General features: G+C 42.5%; 1 non-coding gene across 1 annotated transcript; it reads left to right on the top strand.

Annotated features, from left to right (window-relative positions):
• The first annotated feature begins 16,765 nt into the window (after positions 1-16,765).
• Positions 16,766-16,839, top strand: TRNAI-AAU (transfer RNA isoleucine (anticodon AAU)). Its single transcript has one exon. It is a non-coding gene; the product is annotated as a tRNA-Ile (tRNA).
• Positions 16,840-20,760: the final 3,921 nt, after the last annotated feature.

Raw genomic sequence — 20,760 nt, 5'->3', positions numbered from 1 at the left:
GTATCTTGCTTTTAGGACACGAACCCACAAAGCATCAGGTTGTGTTAGTGATATGGAGAGTTTATGATCAGACCGGGTTCATACCTGGTCCGACCCTCGACCCCGGTCGAGACGGAGAAAACCGAATTGCTCCCGAGCGAACCGGATCCGAAAGATGGCTTGCTGAAGAAGAAAGCTTATTCGGCTGCAAGCGTGCCCTAATCTTACTTATGGATTAGGATAATCACCCTAATAATGGCAGACTCAAACTGACGGCTGCGGATAATCATTATCAAAGGGATAACCATCGCATAACCTAAAGGTTATCTCAGGAGTCCTCTACTAGCCCAAACTAGTAGAAGTCTATCGCTCAACGGATCTTACTGATAAGATCCAACGACTACCCGAAGAAGGCTCAAGTGCATCCAACGAAGGAGATTCGAAGGTACACTCTACATAAACCTCACTACCATACAAGGTGAGGGACGGATCAATCGATCGAAAAGAATACTATCTGAGACTCAGGTTCAGATACATACTGATAGACCTAAACTATCCGCGATCTGCTATCTAGATCACCTTTCCCAGTTCTTAATTCCTTAGCTCTGCGCTTCTAGCAGAGCCGTTTGTGATTAAGTTCATCAACTGACTTAGCCTTCGGAGGTGGACTCCCGACCCCAGCGGTCGGGCCACATCCGACGCTTTCGTTTTGCAGGACATCACGTGGAGATCCAAGGGCTGAGCAGATTTTGGACGCATCATTTGGCGCCGTCTGTGGGAAAGACTTGAAAAGCCATGGTGACTAGATCAGCAACCGCTGCACAACGCAATTCCGGTGTTCAGATACCTGGAGTGAATAATCCAGATATTCCCCAGGAAAGCCAAAATCCTATCGAAGTGGATGATGGCCGGGGAGGACGTAATCCTCCTCCTGATACAATCCAAGATCAATTGGATCAGGTAAAGATTCAACTCTTGGAGGTGAGCCAAGCACTCCGCATGCTCACCAGACGAGTGGTTTTACCACAAGAGCCTGATCAACGCGATTCAGGGAGACGTGCATTGCCATGTAACCAGAGACTGGCTGAAGACCGGAATGTTGATCAGAATTTCCGTGAAGGAGACCGAGGACTTCGGAGGATCGATGATCAACCGAGGCGAGACGATCGGTTCGACAGACCGCAAGAGAGTACAACTGATTCAAACACAAGGTTGGATACAGGGGTAAGAACTCACTCACCCACTGTCAGAAGAACCGTTTGTGATGATCGAGCAGTTCGTGACGAGAGGAATGCTCGGGAAGGACGGGCTGTTCGTGATGATCGAGTAGCACGGGATGATCGTGTTAATCGAGGTCGTGATCATATTGCTGAAGATCACTCGACCCGCATTGGTCAAGAATTGGCCAACATCAATGAGAAATTAGGGGCGGTTGGCTAAGGGAAGAATAACCGAGGATATTTACTCAGTCATTCGGAAAACCCCTTTTGCTGAGCCAATTGCGGGATATCGGTTTCCCCATAACTTCCGTTTGCCTACCTTCTCAACATTCGATGGCTCCGGAGATCCAATAGCTCACATCGGCTATTACCAACAGACCATGGCAGTTTCAGGTAATTCTAATGAAATTTTATGCGGGGTTTTTGGTTCATCTCTAACTGGAGCAAGACAAAAGTGGTTTTCTAACCTCCCCTCCGGAAGGATCGTAAACTTTGACGAATTGGCGCGCCAATTCATAGGGCGATTCCGGAGTGGGATACAGTCAAGAAAACGGAAGAAACCTTGTTTACTATCAAACAAGGAAAGAGCGAATCGATCGAGAGAGTTTCGAAAAGATTCAACAAAGTGACGATGGAGATAGAAAACTTGGATGAACAAGTAGCCGTAACCGCTCTATTCACGGGACTCACTAATCGGAAACTCCTGGAGTTATTACTACAGGATATACCTACGACTTATGCTTGAGTTGGTACAGGAGATGCCGAAGCGTGGCTGAAGTCATGGAGATTCTAGATGCGCGCCAAGGAGATAATAAAGTCTCCAATAAGGAACAAAAGGCTCCCGAGCGAAGCGAGAAGCCGAAGAAAAATGTTTGCGATCGGGTTGGAAAATCCCAGCCTTGGCGCCAAAGATCCCCCGGTAAAAGTGAGTACACTCCATTGAATGCTCCTCGGGCTGATATTTTGAATATCCTCAAAAGAAAAAATATTTTAAAGTGGCCGCCTAAAATTCTTTTGAAACCCGGAGAGCAAGCAGGATCGGGAAAAGTATTGCCAATTCCACAAGGACTATGGTCATTATACTAATGACTCGTCATCTCAAGGCAGATATTGAGAGATTGATATCTCAGGGACATCTGTCCAGGTTTGTTAGCAGGAGAAGGGAGGAGCCACGTGGGCCACGTGCGGCTGCTCCAAAGAGGGATCGTTCGGTTAGTTCAGAACGATCGAGGGAGGCCCGAAGTCTAAAAAAGGCAAGGAGGTGATTGAAGCTGCTACTCGGTCACCGATTCTTACGATCTTCGGGGGACCAGAGCCCGAATCATTCCGGAGTCTGAAAACAAAATCCAAATTTGTTGGAGCCGAAGAGGCGCAGAAGCGGAAGAAGCTGAATGGTGAAGATTCTATCACCTTTAGCGAGGAAGACGAAAGAGACGTTTGTTTACCTCATGATGATGCTATAGTCATCAAGGTAGAGATTGCACGGCGGGAAGTGCATAGAGTTTTGATTGATGCGAGTGGTCTGCGAGCTGACCTAATTTCTGCGAAGTGTATCAAAAATTGAAGGTTGATCGAACTTGATGAAACCTTCATCTACACACCTATATGGCTTTGCAGGGTCATCTGCAGTAGCGGAAGGATCGGTTCAGTTGGATCTATCCATTGGAAGTTTTCCTAAGGAAACAACTGTCCGAATCAATTTTTTGGTGGTTCGAGAACTACCAGCCTATAATATGATTCTCGGGCGACCATCTTTATCCAAGATAGGTGCTATTGTTTCGACAAAACACCTGAAGATAAAATTCCCGACTGACATGGGAATTGGTCAAGTCTCCTCTGACCAGAAGATCTCTCGGCATGTTATGTTGCCTATTTAAAAGACAAGGAGGGTCCGAGGAAGGTTACTGCCCTCCCCATAGAAGTTCGAGATGATCGGGAAGAGACAGAGATGCAAAGGCCCGAACCAATGGAGAAATCGGAGCAAATTCAGCTATGTACCGAAGATGAGAAAAAGATTACTTATATCGGGTCTGAACAGCTGGAAGAGTTTAAAGATGAGTTGAAGTTTTTTCTTCAACAGATAAGGATGTATTCGCATGGTCTGCTGAGGACATGCTCGGGATCGATCGGGCCATTGCAGAGCACAAACTCGGATAGACCCTAAGGCGAAACCAAAGGATACGTAAAAGAAGAAATTTCTCTATTGAAAAGTATGAAGCCGTTCGAAGCGAAGTTGAAAAACTTAAGAATTCTGGTTTCATAGAACCAATCGAGTGCCCAACTTGGTTGGCCAACGTGGTGATGGTGAAAAAGGCAAATGGGAAGTGGAGGATGTGTACAGACTACACAGATCTAAACAAAGCTTGCCCAAAAGATTGCTACCCGTTGCCTCGGATTGACCTCTTGATAGATGCGATCGCAGGATATGAAACTTTAAGTTTCATGGATGCCTACTCAAGGTATAATCAGATCCTAATGAATAAGGAGGATGAGAAGTATACGGCTTTCATGACTGATCGTGAGAGCTATTATTACAAGGTCATGCCTTTTGGCCTCGAAGAATGCAGGAGCAACATATCGAGGGCCGTCAACAAGATTTTCAAAGAGCTGATTGGAAAGAATGTTGAAGCTTATGTTGACGACATGCTAGTGAAAAGCTTTACAAAAGCAAATCATATTGTAGATTTGACTGAGGTTTTCTCAGTACTGCGGAAACATCAAATGATGTTAAACCCAGAAAAATGGGCCTTTGGAGTCTCCTCGGGCAAATTTTTGGGTTTCATGGTATCACAGAGGGGAATTGAGGCTAATCCCGCCAAAATACAAGCTCGATTGATATGGAGGCTCCCAAAACCATTCGGGATGTACAATGTTTGACAGGGAGAGTTGCTGCTTTAAATCGATTTATCTCCAAGTCTGGAGAAAAATGTTTGCCTTTCTTCAAGGCACTTAAAGACCTGAAGGGCAGTAAGAAAGCAAAGTGGACTAAGGAGTGCCAGAAAGCTTTCGAGGAATTAAAAGAAGCACTTGGACAACCACCGATCCTGTCTAGGCCAGAGAAGGGGGAAATATTACAGCTATATCTAGCGACGTCCCTTTCGGCGGTCGGTGCAAGACTTGTTCGGGAGAAAGATAAGAAACAGTGGCTGATTTACTATGTAAGCCACGTGTTGCTAGAGGCGGAGACAAGATATTTGCAGATTGAGAAGCAGGCTCTGGCTCTCATGATGGCCGCCAGGAAGCTAAGGCCATATTTTCAGGCTCATCCAATTGAGGTATTTACAACTTTTCCTCTTAGTAAAGTTCTTAACAAACCTGATTTGTCCGGAAGGATGGTGTCCTGGTCGGTTGAGCTCATTGAGTTCCAAGTGAGCTTTAAGCCAAGAACTGCAATCAAGGCTCAGGCATTAGCTGACTTTGTAGTAGAAACTACTGCACCAGGGGAGCCCACCATTGAGGATCCCATTATACCAACCACTTAGGAGGTATATGTGGATGGTTCGAGTAATAAAGATGGAGCAGCACGCTGAAATTCTATTAAAAAGTCCAGCAGGATTTATTATTCGATATGCTTTGAGATTCGCATTTGATGCAAGTAATAACGAAGCGGAATATGAGGCCTCGATAGCGGGACTTCGGTTGTCAAAAGCATTAGCTATTATAGATGTTACTATTTATAGTGACTCTCGGCTTATAGTCAACCAAGTCCAGGGGGAGTATGGCATTAAAGAACCACGCTTGCAAAAATATCGGGAGATAGTGCGGGCATTTCAAAACCAATTTCGGAATTTGAAGATATCTCGATTTCGAGGAATGAAAATTCAGTGGCGGATGAGCTATCCCAACTAGCCAATGCCAAGGAAAAGAATCTAGACCCTTCGGTCTACATTGAAGAGATAACTTTTCCAAGTTATCATGAGAAAGAAATTTCTTATATTGAAGCAGAGCGTTGCTGGATGGATCCAATAATCGAATATCTAAGGGATGACAAATTACCCGAGGATCCAGTAGAGGCAAGGTTGATCAAGATTCGATCAGCTAGATTTGTCATTCAGAATGGGAGACTATACAAAAGATCTTATGCTGGACCCCTTATGAGATGTATAGGCCCCGAAGGAGCAAAATCAACTTTGGCTGAAGTTCATGAAGGAATTTGTGGAGCTCACATGGGTGGCAGAGCCTTGGCCCACAAAATTCTAAGACTTGGGTTATATTGGCCTAAAATCCAGGAGGCTGCTATGGACTACGTTCGTCGATGTAGTAACTGTCAAATTCATGCTACAGTATCGAAGAGCCCGGCGGAAACTATGACTTCAATTCTAAATCCCATTCCCTTTGCAATGTGGGGAATTGATATCATGGGCAAATTCACCAAGGCATCAAAGCGGACGGGAATATCTGATAGTAGCAATTGATTACTTCACAAAATGGGTAGAAGCCAGTGCACTGGCGACAATTACTGAGAAAAAAGTGGAGAAATTTGTGCTTGAATCAATCATATATCGCTTTGGAATTCCAAAGATTATTGTGGCTGACCATGGTACTCGGTCGATCGTCCACAATTTGAGCAATTCGTGGAACATATATGATCGAGCATCGTATGTCCTCGGTGGCATACCCCCAAAGCAATGGCCAGGTAGAGGTTACTAACCGAACACTACTGGAAGGAATAAAGAGAAGACTCGAAGCTGACAAAGCTTCTTGGGTCGAAGAACTACATAATGTACTGTGGGCTTATAGAACTACGGTTCGAACACCCACAGGAGAAACTCCATTCAGGTTGGCATATGGATCCGAAGCATTAGCACCAGTGGAGATAATGGCGGGGACATTACGGGATCGTGAGTTCGAGGAAAAAGCAAATGAACAAGGACTGCTTGATAGTCTTGATTTGTTGGACGAAGTTCGGGCAAAGGCAATAGCACGAACTCAACATTATCAAAGAAGGATAGCGTCTCATTATAATACTCGAGTGAAGAATCGTCGGTACTTAGCCGGAGATCTGGTGTTGAGAAACACCCTAGCTTCCGACCCGCGTCACCAGAGAAAGTTGGACCCTTCCTGGGAAGGACCTTATATGGTTGTGAAACCGGTCGGTTCAAGAGCTTACAAGCTGAAGAACATCGATTCCCAGAAAGAGTTGGATCGTTCGTGGAATGCTAGGCATCTCAAAAAGTTTTATCCTTGAGGATGATTTCAATTTTGTTCGCGATGTAATCATTTTCAACTCAATCAATGCAATTTTTGGCTTTCAACAAACTATCTTTTGATTGGGGGGCATCATACACCACATTCAAGAACAAGATCCAACTATAAGGCATCGGATGAAAATTCGTATGGGTCCTTCAACACTTCAACACTTATGGAAATTTTTCGAACTTTCTTAAGTCGGGGCATCGGATGAAAATCCGAGTGAGTTCCTTTTGCAAGGCGTCGGTTTGAAACCCGAGTGAGTTCCTTCGAGACTTATTGATTGAATTTTTCGAATTATCCTTAAGTAAAGGCATCGGTTTAAAACCCGAGTGAGTTCCTTCTCGGACTTATTGTATTTCTCGGAATTTTTAAGTAAAGGCATCGGTTTAAAACCCGAGTCCCTTCTCGGACTTATTGTATCCGGTCTTTTGGGAAAGGCATCGGTTTAAAACCCGAGTGAGTTCCTTCTCAGACTTATTGTATTTCTCCGGAAATCCTTAAGTAAAGGCATCGGTTTAAAACCCAAGTGAGTTCCTTCTCAGACTTATTGTATTTCTCCGGAAATCCTTAAGTAAAGGCATTGTTTCAGACAACTAAGACCTAATACAACGGCGATTCAAGTGGCTAGCAAAGTTCAAGATAAAGTAATTTCTTATTTCTTCAAAAGATCCAAAGAGGCCAGTATCAAAACAATTACAAGAGCTGGATACAATCTTCGATCAAAGAAGAAAGTCATTACAGGTGACTGTTAACAAGTTATACAAGATCGACGCGACTTTGCTAGAACAAACATATGAGTCAACCATTGGTGGGGATTCAAGGATAAGAAGAGAAGAAATGAGGATTACAAAAATATTTCGGTATGCATAAAATCCTCCGCAATTTCATACTCTTTGTCTAGCTTGTCCAAGAGAAGAATGGTCCTCGACCAAACTCGCATTCCGTACAAGCTCGTCATAATTAACTTCTTCTAGCGGAGAATAAATAGGAGAATCTTCCAGATATTGCATAATATCTGGATCGGAAAGTGGAGGATCAATCTTATCCTTGGTCTAGTCGGGAGGAGGAATACCCGTGTCGGTAAATACTTCAGGATGGCAAACAAGATCGTAGGGGAGTCGTATCAAAATGAGGATCATTCCTTAATATTGATTCCCATACTTCGTTCTCACCATCCCGGTACGCCTACAAGTTATAAGCATTCAGCATATCAACAAAGGGCTTACTGTGTAAATACTTGAAGACGCAGGCTCTGCGAACATCAGTTGGAAGGGATTCGGGCAAAGGAACGACAGCTTGCCTTTCAGGTAACGTTTCAGATCCTTTGGCTCCTAACTTTCCAACTATTCGCTCCAGTCGCCGAATCTTCTCCCTGGCATCATCCAAGTCCGACCGAAGACGACCAATCATCGAATTTTTTTTCTCCGCCACCTCCCAAGCTAGATTCCGAAGGCAAGCAATCTCAACATCTTTAGCTTCGAGAGATCTCCCGAATCCTAGAAACTTCATTGCTCAACCTACTGAGTCTAGTAACTGGCTTCCACTTGGTTGTGGAAGTTACCAAGAAAGACTCCCGCAAACAACTTCCGAGTTAGCGAGGAGCAGAAAAGTAATTTTTCAGAATCGGAGGATAATGAAGAAAGACTTACATCACCAAGTGACTTCGTAAAGACTTCATCCGGAAGTTTGGAAAGAAGCTGCGCTCTCGAAGTCATTCGAGCAGCAAGACACCATTCCAACGCTTTGTCAAACTCGTTTGACACTAATTCAGGTGAAGGATGAGAAGGATGAACTACACCAAGAGAAGGATGAGCTTCATCACTTGTCACCCGACGGCGCTTCCTAGTGGCAAAATCCTCCAACTCAGAAGGAGAGGAGGAGGATGCCAAACAAGCACTAGAGTTAGAAATAGGAGCAGCACTGCTGGGACCACACCTTCATCAAACGCCAACATAGTTGCCTTGGATGCCCGAAGAGTCTCCTTCGGGGGTTCACCAACAGCTCACCACCATGGCTCACCAAAGAGAGCATCGGCAGCACCATCGGCAATGGAGTGATCAAGATCTTCCTGGGAAAGACCAGCGATCACTTCGGCAAAGGAGGCGCAAGGACGGCATCAATAGAAACTGCGGGAATCGACTTGAAGATTCACCGCCAGCGATCGCCTTACGCTTGGAGGATTCACTAGCTGAAACCACCGTCTGGCCCCAACCACCACCGACGGAACGATTTTCTTGCAAGATTTTGCTCGATAAAGTTCGGGTTGATCTTGGGAGCCACTATGCAAAACAACAAAAAAACCAGCTGTATCAGTACAAAAATAAACGACAGCAACAGCGGGGAAACCCTAGTTTTCTAAAGCTTCTGACAAACCAACAAACTAAACCCCAAGTATAACTACTGTGCAGGTTTACTCTGGGGGAAGTGGGGAAAGAGATGAGTAATCAAAAAACTCACTTGTTCAAAAGTTGATAGAGCTGTTGTTGGAGTACGAGGAATACGGAAGCAGGCCGAAGGACGAAAGGTTGCTTTGGCACTTTAGCAAATCTAACTTGCAGAAGTCAGGATAGATGGAGAGTACCCACGAAGGCTTTAAATAGCCTCAGGTATAAGACAACGGTTGAAGGCTAAGGACAACCGAACGACCTAGATCGAAATGACGCTCGAAATCGGACTTTGCAATAAATGAAGTAGTGGGGAAGATTAATGCATCTTCCCGAAACGCATCTTCACAATATTTCTACAAGATTATTATTCGGCGAGGAATGAAAAGTTAAGTGATAAGTTTTATCATTAATACTTTGATATTCAAGGCAAGATTTCGGCAGGAGACGGGGAAATTTTGAGGCCAACATGAAAAAAGAAATGTCTATTCATTAAATTGAGGGTAAATCTTTACAAAAGGACAACTCCCTAAGCCTTTTCTTCATTGTTGCCCGAGGGACCCTGGTCGGGAGGACTTTTCTCAGGACCATGAGAAGAGCCTTCCTTAAGAGTGGCATCGGCTGAGTCCTCTACAACAACAACTTGAGACTCGGCTTGTGATTTCTCCTCTGGAAGTGCCGGCTCGTCATTCAGGTATGCCTCATATTGAGGGTCAGCTGGAAAAGAATCATCTTCTTCCTGAGCCCAGTCCGGGAGATCCATACCAAGTTTCCCGAAGACCTCTTGGTGGCATACCTCACGAAAAGGAGCAGTGTCGAAGTCAGGGATCTTTCCAAGGATTTGCTCCCAAACGTCATTCTGACCCATGCGATAAGCTTGAATGTTGTAGAGACCTAGCAACTCGGAGAAAGGTACGCTGTTTAGGTATTTCCGAATGCACTCCTTCCGAAGCTCTGGCTTTATATGCTCAGGCTTGCTAGGGATCGCCAACTTCAGATGTTCTTCGAGCTCCCTACATTTGATTTCAAGGCTGTCACCAAACAACGTGGCAGCTACCTTTTGCTTCCTGGCCTCGCGCTCGGCAGCAGTGACACGAATTTTCGAAGCTTCGAGGGCTTCCTTGAGGGAGATCACTTCTTCCTCATGCTTTTTCTGTAGCTCCACGGTAGTTGCAGTCAGCTGGTCTATTTCGGAATTGGCCTTGGCCAATTTCTCTTCACAAGTTTGCAGCAAGGAGCTGGTGCGACCAACCCGGCTCAATGCTTCCATGTGTTGATAAAAGCTCAACACAGCATTCCTGGGAAGGCGGAAGATATCAAAGAAGTCATAAGAAATTATGAAAACATAAGTAATCAAGAAGACCGGTACCTTGTAGATTGACTAACAAGGGAGGTGTCATCCAGGGCTTCAAACTCCTGGCGATCAAAAGGAGCAAGACTGAGGGAGCTCCATTCTGCAGCTTTCTCGGGATCCCGAGTAACCCCGTCGGTCATCTTCGGGGTCCACTGGGGGATGAAGACCTCCTCACCATCCGTCGAAGCTTTGGATTTTTTATTGGAGGGAGCATCAATTGTGTCATGCCTCCTCTTGGTTCGGGCGGAGGAAGAGACATTAGCCCTCTCCACCATTGGTTTCTTCCCTTTACCCGAAGCATCAACTACAGGCCTGATATTTCTGATACCCCTGTAAGAGGGGTCGGGAGAGGGAAGAGAAGCCTCTTGATCTAAGGTCAAGACCCTGGGCGATCGTTGCTCGGCTGTCACAATGGCCCTAGCGGCCTTCACCCGCAGGCTTTCAGGGTTCATTCTTGGAGGCACTGCAAAGAAGAAGGACAAGAGTCAGAATTCAAAACATATCACTTCAGTCAAATCAAAGAATATGGTTAGAAGCTCACAATGAGCCAAGTCCCAGTACTGAAGGATGGAGTTATACTCCACTTCATATCCATGTATCTCATGATACCACGGAATGGATTTGATCTTCCTGATGGCCGCCTCGTCTTCTCTGGATAAGGGAAGGCCCCGGTTACTCTCGGACGAAGAAGTAAACCTCCTCCAGGTGGTCGGGAAGTTAAGATCCGATGGAGGCGCTCGACAGAAAAAGTATCGTTCGCGCCATCTTTTGTGGTTAGAAGGGCAAGTTCCTTTGACAAGGATGCTGCCCCTCCAATCAAGTTCAGCCTTATTGCGTTTGGAAAGAAAGACCCATCCAGGAGGATGGGAGATAGAAAGAACATGAAAATGTACAAAAAGAGAAAGAGATGGCGTAATGCCAAGCTCAAAACACAAACCCAAGAAGCCGACGATGAGATGCCAGCTATTGAGGAGGAGCATTCCGGGACAAATGTTCCAGTGATTCAAAACTGCGGAGAACAAAGGATTAAAAAGGGAAAGCGAACCCCGCTTTCCGGTGCATCTATATACAGAGAAAATTCACCCGAAAGGGATGAATCAACCCTCTCATCAGGGTAGGGAGCCCTAACCTGATATGAGGAAGGAAGATCAAAATCTTGGACAGCTGAAAGAAGGGTTTCCTCATTGTAAATGGAGGGAACAGAGCCAGGTCCACCATTGGACCCGGAGGTTTGAGGCTGCCTAGAAGACTCGACAATCTTGGAAGATCCAGACTCAAGAAGGATAGGAGAAGTTTCGGTTTTTCTTTCAAAACCTTTTTGAGAAACTTCAGCGAACTCCCCGCCCGAGGGGACGGTTAGGGTTTTGTTATCACTATCCAACTGTTCGGGAGCGGGAGAGAAGCAAAAGCATCACTGCTATTACCAACATGGGGTACTAAAGAAGCCCTATCGTCGCCATTACTCGTTTCGAGAAACTACAAAAAGAAAAAGACCAAGTAAACTTATTGATTCGGTGAGACGGAAGCTTGAGAGCGGGAAGGCGCGAAGCAGAAAACAAAGGTTCAAATTCCAGACAAGAAGAATGAAACCTATGAAGACAGCGAACCGCTTTTAAAACTCCCACACGAGTTTTCGAGAATCTGAACGATCAAGATTGATTCAAAATCAACGATCAAGATTGAAAGACGTTTTGAAAGTTTGAACTCATGAATCCGAAATAGGAGTTCGGAAACCGTCGCTTGGATGACGTGAGCCACGACAGATCAACTGCAGCGAGATATGTGGCCTTACACTCACAACGCTTGAGGAAAAGTTACCACCGCATTAAATTTGATATGACATTTAATGAAGCACGCAGAGATCATCACCTGACGACGAACCCAGTTAAAAACCAAGCCCTCGGGATCGACCGAACACTTGGTCTGGGGGGCTCGTGATATGGAGAGTTTATGATCAGACCAGGTTCATACCTGGTCCGACCCTCAACCCCGGTCGAGACGGAGAAAACCGAATCGCTCCCGAGCGAACCGGATCCGAAAGATGGCTTGCTGAAGAAGAAAGCTTATTCGGCTGCAAACGTGCCCTAATCTTACTTATGGATTAGGGTAATCACCCTAATAATGGCAGACTCAAACTAACGGCTGCGGATAATCATTATCAAAGGGATAACCATCACATAACCTAAAGGTTATCTCAGGAGTCCTCTACTAGCCCAAACTAGTAGAAGTCTATCGCTCAACGGATCTAACTGATAAGATCCAACGACTACCCGAAGAAGGCTCAAGTGCATCCAACGAAGGAGATTCGAAGGTACACTCTATATAAACCTCACTACCATACAAGGTGAGGGACGGATCAATCGATTGAAAAGAATACTATCTGAGACTCAGGTTCAGATACATACTGATAGACCTAAACTATCCGCGATCTGCTATCTAGATCACCTTTCCCAGTTCTTCATTCCTTAGCTCTGCGCTTCTAGCAGAGCCGTTTGTGATTAAGTCCATCAACTGACTTAGCCTTCGGAGGTGGACTCCCAACCCCAGCGGTTGGACCACATCTGACGCTTTCGTTTTGCAGGACATCACGTGGAGACCCAAGGGCTGAGCAGATTTTGGACGCATCAGTTAGTATCCTCCATCCTTGCTTCAGTACTAATGCTGAGTTATAGTCCTCCACTCTCTTGAACCCCATTCCTCCCAGAGATTTTGGCTGGCAATATTTGCTCCATGCAATTAAGTTCAATTGATTCTTCTTGTTTGGCTCACCATTCCAAAATCTTTGACAGATCGCATCTATTTTTGCACATATGGTCTTTGGGAATTTCAGACACTGCATTTGATACAACGCCATGGATTGCAATGCTTCCTGCATCAACACTCCTCTTCCTGTGAAAGAGAGGTTTGTTGCCTTCCAACAAGCCATCTTCTTGGTCATTTGATCAAGCACATGTTGCAGTGTTTTTGCCTTTCCTTTTCCAAGCATCAATTTTGTACCCAGATATGTTGTTTCTCCTCTTATTTCTGATACCCTTAAGATATATAGTATCGCATTTCTGTCTTCTCTAGGTACATTTCGGCTGAAATGTACTCCACTTTTCTCAAAATTAATTTCTTGCCCTGTCAAATCCGAGAAGAGTTCCAATCCTGCCTTTAAAGCCAATACTTCTTCGGTGTCAGCTTTACAGAACAGGAACGTATCATCTGCAAAAAACAAATATGTAATATCTGGTGCCCCTCTTCCTACTTTAATTCCACTAATAAGGTTGAGAGATTTGTATTCACCAAGAAGCCGGGATAGAACTTCCATCATTAAAAGAAAGAGGTATGGGCTGAGGGGGCACCCCTGTTGTAGGCCTCTAGATCCCGAAAACCATGAGTAAGGGGATCCATTCATCTTAACCGAGAAAGTGGGGGATGAGATCAAAATATCAATTAATCTACACCACTTGTCATCAAACCCAAAGAAATGAAACAACTTGATTAATATGCCCCTATCAGCCCTATCATATGCTTTTGACATACCTAATTTCAAAGCAATGAACCCTTTTTTGCATCGGGTTTTATGCATGAAATGAAATATCTCATGAGCCACTATGATGTTATCCGTGATTTGTCTTTGTGCCAAAAAGGCACCTTGATTTGAGGAAATGATTCCAAGTAGAAATGATTTCAATCTTTTAGCTAAGATTTTAGCAATAAATTTATAGGAGACATTGCACAAACTGATGGGTTGGAAATCAGAGACTGACTTGGCATTTTTCTTTTTAGGGATGAAACAAAATAGGGTATGATTAACCCCATCGGGAAGAAGCTCATCCAGAAAGAAAGAGTTGACAAACTTGAAGACATCCTCACACCAGAACTTTTGATAGAAAAAAGCATTAAACCCATCCATTCCTGGTGCTTTGTGAGAACCCAACGAGAACACCGCATTCTTAATTTCTAGATTGTCCGATAAATTGGACAAGTTACCATTAAGATCAATGGGAGGAAAGAGACATTCGACAAAGCTAGGGTCCAGCATTTGATTCGCGTGAAACAAATGCTTCATAAAATCCGCAAACACCCCAGCAATCTCGCTTGGTTTTGAGAAAATCCTCCCATTAGCCTCAACCTCAGTGATCTTTCTCTTGTGGTGGTTAATTTTACTAGAAAGGTGATAAATTCTAGTATTCCTCTCCCCATCGGAGATGTACATGCCCCAAGATTTTTGAACCAAAGCATCTCTTCAGCCTCCATGGCCCACTCAAGCAATTGTTTTTTTCCCCTAATACTTACCTAGTCCGGATTAGGCCCTTATTGTAGAATATCAATTTCCAAAGAATTACCAAGAAAAATATTGTCCACACGCCCAAAAACCGAATTGTTCCACTATTGTAAAAAACGTGTCATATTGGCTAGTTTGACATGAAAGGGGGACAACGAATTTTTAAACCAGATTGATTGGAGGTCCTTAGAAAATCTAGGATGAGAGATCCAAGCATTTTGAAAATGGAATAATTTTCTTTTGAAGAAACCGTCATAGAGAAGCTGCAAAATTAAGGGGTTGTGGTAAGAGCCAATAGCGGGAAGTTTTTCTACCCTTTGGTTAGGGAAAGAACATATCTATTTTGGAGAAGAGAAAACCGAGCTAACTTTTCCTTAACCAAATTAGGGGGTCTTATTAGTCCATATGAATGAACATCCAGGAGCATAAATTTCACATAGATTCTCATCATTTATGAGAGCTTTCAATGTCGGCATTGCCCCAGAAGGCCTAAACATCCCCCCAATCTTATCTTTGGCATCAAGCATTTCATTGAAATCCCCCATGATAACATAAGGTTCAGTTAAATTTTGTACTAAAGATGTCACCTCATCCCAAAAGATCTTGCGATCCAAATACTTAGGAGGTGCATAGATAATGCATACGATAAATGATAAATCGTCCATCCAGCATCAGATTAGAAGAGTTGAAGGGTGTGAAAAATTAATTCAGATTTGTAATCCATAGCTTTTATCACTACAAGTCCACCCTTCAACCCTTTCAGGGGCGGATCCATGAAGGGGCCAGAGGGGGCCATGCCCCCCCCCCCCGGATTTTTTAAAATTTGATGCATATTCCTTTAATTCCTTTAATTTTTTTGATTTTTTATCTTCTCACATGTGAAATGTCACTATTTGCCCCCCCCCCCAATATTGTGAATAATTTTTAAAGGTCTCTCATCTTTTCTTCCTATTTATTCTCTTCTTTTTCTATAAACATGGATTAAAGGAAATTTTTGAAAAAAATTCGTATTAGGTATTGAAAAATCAAAATGTTATTTCTAATTAAAAATTAATTCTTCAATCCCTATTTATTCTCCTATCTCCTCTATCTCCTCTCTCTCTCCTCTTTCTTTCCTATTTATTCTCTTCCCTTTCTATAAGCTTGGCTTAAGAAAATTTGAAAAAAAATCTACTCCACAATTAGGTCTCTTTCTCAATTTATTTATTGTTTCTAATTCTTTTTAATTTGATTTTATATTCTATGTTTCTTTATTTCTTCTGCAATTTTTGTTATTTTATTTTGTATTGTGAATAAAATGTCTATAATTAGTAGGTAACTAACTATCATTGATTTGCATCTCTTACCTAAAAAGAAAATTTTAATTTACATCTCCTACCAAAGAAAATTTTGGTTTGCATCTAACTTTTTAGGATTGAAGTCATGTGTATATTTTTTTATATTGTTGCTTTAATTTTACCTATATTTTGTCAAAAAAAAAAATATCATTATCAATAATTTATCATTTTTTTTCAAATATGCGTGGGCCCCACAAAATATGTGGCTCTATTCTTTATTTTAATAAAATAGTTTAGAGGTGGGACCCCAAATGGGAAGGTTATGTGGCTTTCATTCTTCGGCCCCCCCACTATTGCATCCTGGGTCCGCCACTGAACCCTTTTGATCCACTACTAGCCATATGCCCCACAATACTATACCTTTGAAAGATATTTCCGCTTCTTTGACACGAGTTAACAATGATCCCTGCATTTTGTTTCACATAGGAACACCAGTCCGGTTTATGTTTTCGCAGCATTTTTTTAATGCAGAGTTGAGTGAAAGTGCCATTAATACCACGCACATTCTAGAACAAAAATTTCATCTTGCTACTGGGAACAACAACCAAAGCCCCAACAAGATTCCACCACCAAACTATCCACCCCAAACACCTCACGCGGAAAGAAAGAAAATTAATATACACAAGGATAAGAAACAGAAAAGGAAATTTAAAGAAGAGGTAACAAAAAGTTTTCCCCCTACACTGCATGGAAGTCTATGAAATAAAAATTGGTAAAGACAAAGGTCAACAAGTTAAGCATAAAATCTATTTCTAGATTTAGGTTTGAGTTTTATAAGCCAATTATTCATAATTGCAAGGAATGAATGAAAAGCACAATGAAGAAGTCAAAAAATTCAGAGTATTTGTGATAAGGAAAGACCTGGGGGATGCCAGTCTCAGTGTCCATCACCATGTCCTGAAAAACAGTTTGTTGGGGTTGCTAAGACCACATCACTTTGATACAAGTTTTGAGATGTAATACTATTATAACCATTTCTAGTCTAGTAATATTAATTATTAATGTATCAGTAGACTACATATATCATTGGCCCATTAGCTCAGTTGGTTAGAGCGTCGTGCTAATAACGCGAAGGTCGCAGGTTCGAGACCTGCATGGGCCATATTGTTTTTTTATTATTCTGTCTCTCATATTTATTGGATGAAAAATTAGATCCCATAAAGCATATCTTTTCAATGGATTTTTTTGTTTTTTTGGTAAAGTCTTCCTATAAGACTTATAGATCGTATCTATGTAATTTAGTTAGAAAGACAATTGATATTATAAGTGTTTGATCATTGATACGAGAAAATCATTACCGAACCAGGTCCATCCTCGGTTCAACCCTTGACTCCGGTCGAGAATGGTCCGACAATGGCGGGGTTCGAACAAACCGGGGTAATCGTTAGCATGATAGGGAACCTTGCAAGATCAGAAGGCAGGCACTAACCCTTGAAATTTGGTATGGATAACCAACCAAGAAGCGGTTGTTATCACTTATGGAAGTTGGCAATCCTGCAGGATATGGTAACTGCCATACATACACTCATGGCAAGAGATCGTGTGATTAAGGGAAGTCACCCACTACTCCACAAAAGAGGTCTAACTATAAAGATCTGACGATCACCAAGAAAAGGCTCGAACAAAGGCCTAAACCAGTGGAAAAAATGGAATGAATCCAACTCGATCCGGAGGATGAAAAAAGAACAACTCATATCGGGTCCGAGCAACCAGAAGAGTTCAAAGAGGAATTGAAAAAATTCCTTCAAGAAAATAAAGATATATTTGCTTGGACAGCTGAAGACATGCCTGGGATAGATCGAAAGTTGGTAGAACATAGGCTTTGGATAGATCTGAAAGCAAAACCTGTGATTCAAAGAAGAAGGAATTTCTCAATGGAGAAACACGAAACCATTAGAGGGGAGGTTGAGAAGTTGAAAAATTCAGGGTTCATCGAACCCATTGAATGCCCGACCTGGCTAGCCAATGTTGTAATGGTCAAGAAGTCAAATGGAAAATGGAGTATGTGCACCAATTATACGAACCTCAACAAAACTTGCCGAAGGACTATTACCCTTTACCCCGAATTGATCTCTTAATCGATGCCATGGCCGGATATGAAACCTTGAGTTTCATTAATGTTTATTCTTGGTATAACCAGATCCTGATGAATCAGGAAGATGAAAAATTCACAACTTTCATGACAGACAGTGAAAGTTTCTATTAAAAGGTTTGAAGAATGCAGGAGCTACTTATCAAAGAGCAATGAATAAAATTTTCCAAGATTTGATTGGGAAAAGTATGGAGGTGTACGTGGATGATATGCTAGTAAAAAGCATCACACGATCGGAGCATTTTTCTAACCTAGCATAGGTATTTTTGTTATGCAAATACCAAATGAGGCTAAATCTGGAAAAATGTGCTTTCGGTGTATCCACGGGAAAATTCTTAGGATTCATGGTTTCTCAAAGGCGGATAGAGGCTAATCCAGCCAAAATACAAGCTTTGATCAATATGGAGCCTCCAAAAACCGTTCGGGATGTACAATGCTTAACCGAAAGAGTTGCACGATCTTCCCTTGTTTCCATGATCATTGTTTTGTGCTCTCGAGCCTTGGCCTTTTCCCAAAGCTTTTTGCTCCTTGTTTGTTGCCTTCACCTCTCCTTGCCAAGCGTCAAGGATTTCTGTTACTTTTGCTTGCTTTTGGCATCTTTGAACAAGCTCGGCATATGTGGTTGGCATCTCCTACAGCAATAACTCTAAAAGTTGTCTATTAGAAAGACCTAAAGAGTGCTATTTTGGCAACTTGTTCATCAAGGTTCTCGATTTCCATGGTTGCTTTATTGAATCTTTGCAAGTAGTCCCGAATAGACTGATTTTTTGATTGCTTGATGGTGAACAATGTCTCTTCAGTCTTCTTAGTCTGTATCCCACTCTAGGACTGACCGATAAACTTCTAAGCGAGTTCATCAAAGTCAGCTATCTTTCCCGAGGGTGGGTTTGAAAACCACTTCTGAGCTGCTCAAGTTAATAATGACCCGAACACTCTGCACAAGATCTTGTCCAAGTTGCCAGCGACCACCATTGTTTGTTGGTAGTATCTCACATGGGCCACTAGGTCCCCACATCCATCAAACAAAGGGAAGATCAAGAGTATGAAATTATGAGGGAATTCATACCTAGCTATGGCATCAACAAAGCGGGTCTTTTTCTCTCCTGATAATTGAGTATATATCATCTGATTTCTTGCCCTTCATGAGCTATCCCAATTTTTGATTTATATCTGCCAATTTTCGATCGATTTGAACTGCTCTTGTGTTCTAGTAATTCTCCCTCCTTCACTCCTGAATGTTCGCCTCCTTCATCTGCAAAAAAAAAAATGTAATATCTAGTGCCCCTCTTCCTACTCTAATTCCACTAATAAGATTGAGAGATTTGTATTCATCGAGAAGCCGGGATAGAACTTCCATGATTAAAAGAAAGAGGTATGGGACGAGGGGGCACCCCTATTGTAGGCCTCAAGATCCCGAAAACCATGAGTAAGGGGATCCATTCATCTTAACCGAGAAAGTGGGGGATGAGATCAAAATATCAATTAATCTACACCACTTGTCATCAAACCCAAGGAAATGAAACAACTTGATTAATATGCCCCTATCAGCCCTATCATATGCTTTTGACATATCTAATTTCAAATCAATGAACCCTTTTTTGCATTGGGCTTTATGCATGAAATGAAATATCTCATGAGCCACTATAATATTATCCGTGAAGTGTCTTTGTGCCACAAAGGCACCTTGATTTGAGGAAATGATTCCAAGTAGAAATGATTTCAATCTTTTAGCTAAGATTTTAGCAATAAATTTATAGGAGACATTGCACAAACTGATGGGTTGGAAATCAGAGACTGACTTGGCATTTTCCTTTTTAGGGATGAAACAAAGTAGGGTATGATTAACCCCATCGGGAAGAAGCTCATCCAGAAAGAAAGAGTTGACAAACCTAAAGACATCCTCACATATTATGTTCCAGAACTTCTGATAGAAAAAAGCATTAAACCCATCCATTCCTGGTGCTTTGTGAGAACTCAATGAGAATACCGCATTCTTAATTTCCAGATTGTCCGATAAATTGGATAGGTTACCGCCACTAAGATCAATGGGAGGAAAGAGACATTCGACAAAGCTAGGGTCCAACGTTTGATTAGCTTGAAACAAATGCTTCATAAGATCTGCAAACACCCCAGCAATCTCGCTTGGTTTTGAGAAAATCCTCCCATTAGCCTCAACCTCAGTGATCTTTCTCTTGTCGTGGTTAATTTTACTAGAAAGGTGATAAAAACTAGTATTCCTATCCTCATCGGAGATGTACATTCCCTAGGATTTTTGAAACCAAAGCATCTCTTCAGCCTCCATGGCCCACTCAAGCAATTGTTTTTTCCCCCTAATATCTACGCAGTCTAGATTAGGCCCTTATTCTAGAATCTCAATTTCCAAAGAATTACCAAGAAAAATATTGTCCACACGCTCGAAAACCAAATTGTTCCACTATTGTAAAAAATGGGTCATATTGGCTAGTTTGACATGAAAGGGAGAGAATGAATTTTTAAACCAGGTTGATTGGAAGTCCTTAGAAAATCTAGGATGAGAGATCCAAGCATTTTGAAGATGGAACAATTTTCTTTTGAAGAAACCATCATTGAGAGGCTGCAAAATTAAGGGGCTGTGGTAAGAGCCAATAGCGGGAAGTTTTTCCACCCTTTGGTTAGGGAAAGAATAGATCCATTTTGGAGAAGAGAAAATCGATCTAACTTTTCCTTAACCAAATTAGGGGTCTTTGTCTATTAGTCCATGTAAATGAACATCTAGGAGCATAAATTTCACATAGATTCTCATCATTTATGAGAGCTTTCAATGTCGGCATCGCCCTAGAAGGCCTAAACATCCCCAAGCCTTTCATTGAAATCCCCCATGATAACATAACGTTCAGTTAAATTTTGTACTAAAGATGTCACCTCATCCCAAAAGATCTTGCGATCCAAATA

Source organism: Hakea prostrata, unplaced genomic scaffold (assembly GCF_041222555.1).
Source record: "Hakea prostrata isolate BN-2017 unplaced genomic scaffold, UWA_Hpros_2 contig_216, whole genome shotgun sequence".
Lineage (NCBI taxonomy): Eukaryota > Viridiplantae > Streptophyta > Magnoliopsida > Proteales > Proteaceae > Hakea > Hakea prostrata.
The sequence above is the reverse complement of the archived record's forward strand: the minus strand, read 5'-3'. Positions and strand labels throughout refer to the sequence as shown.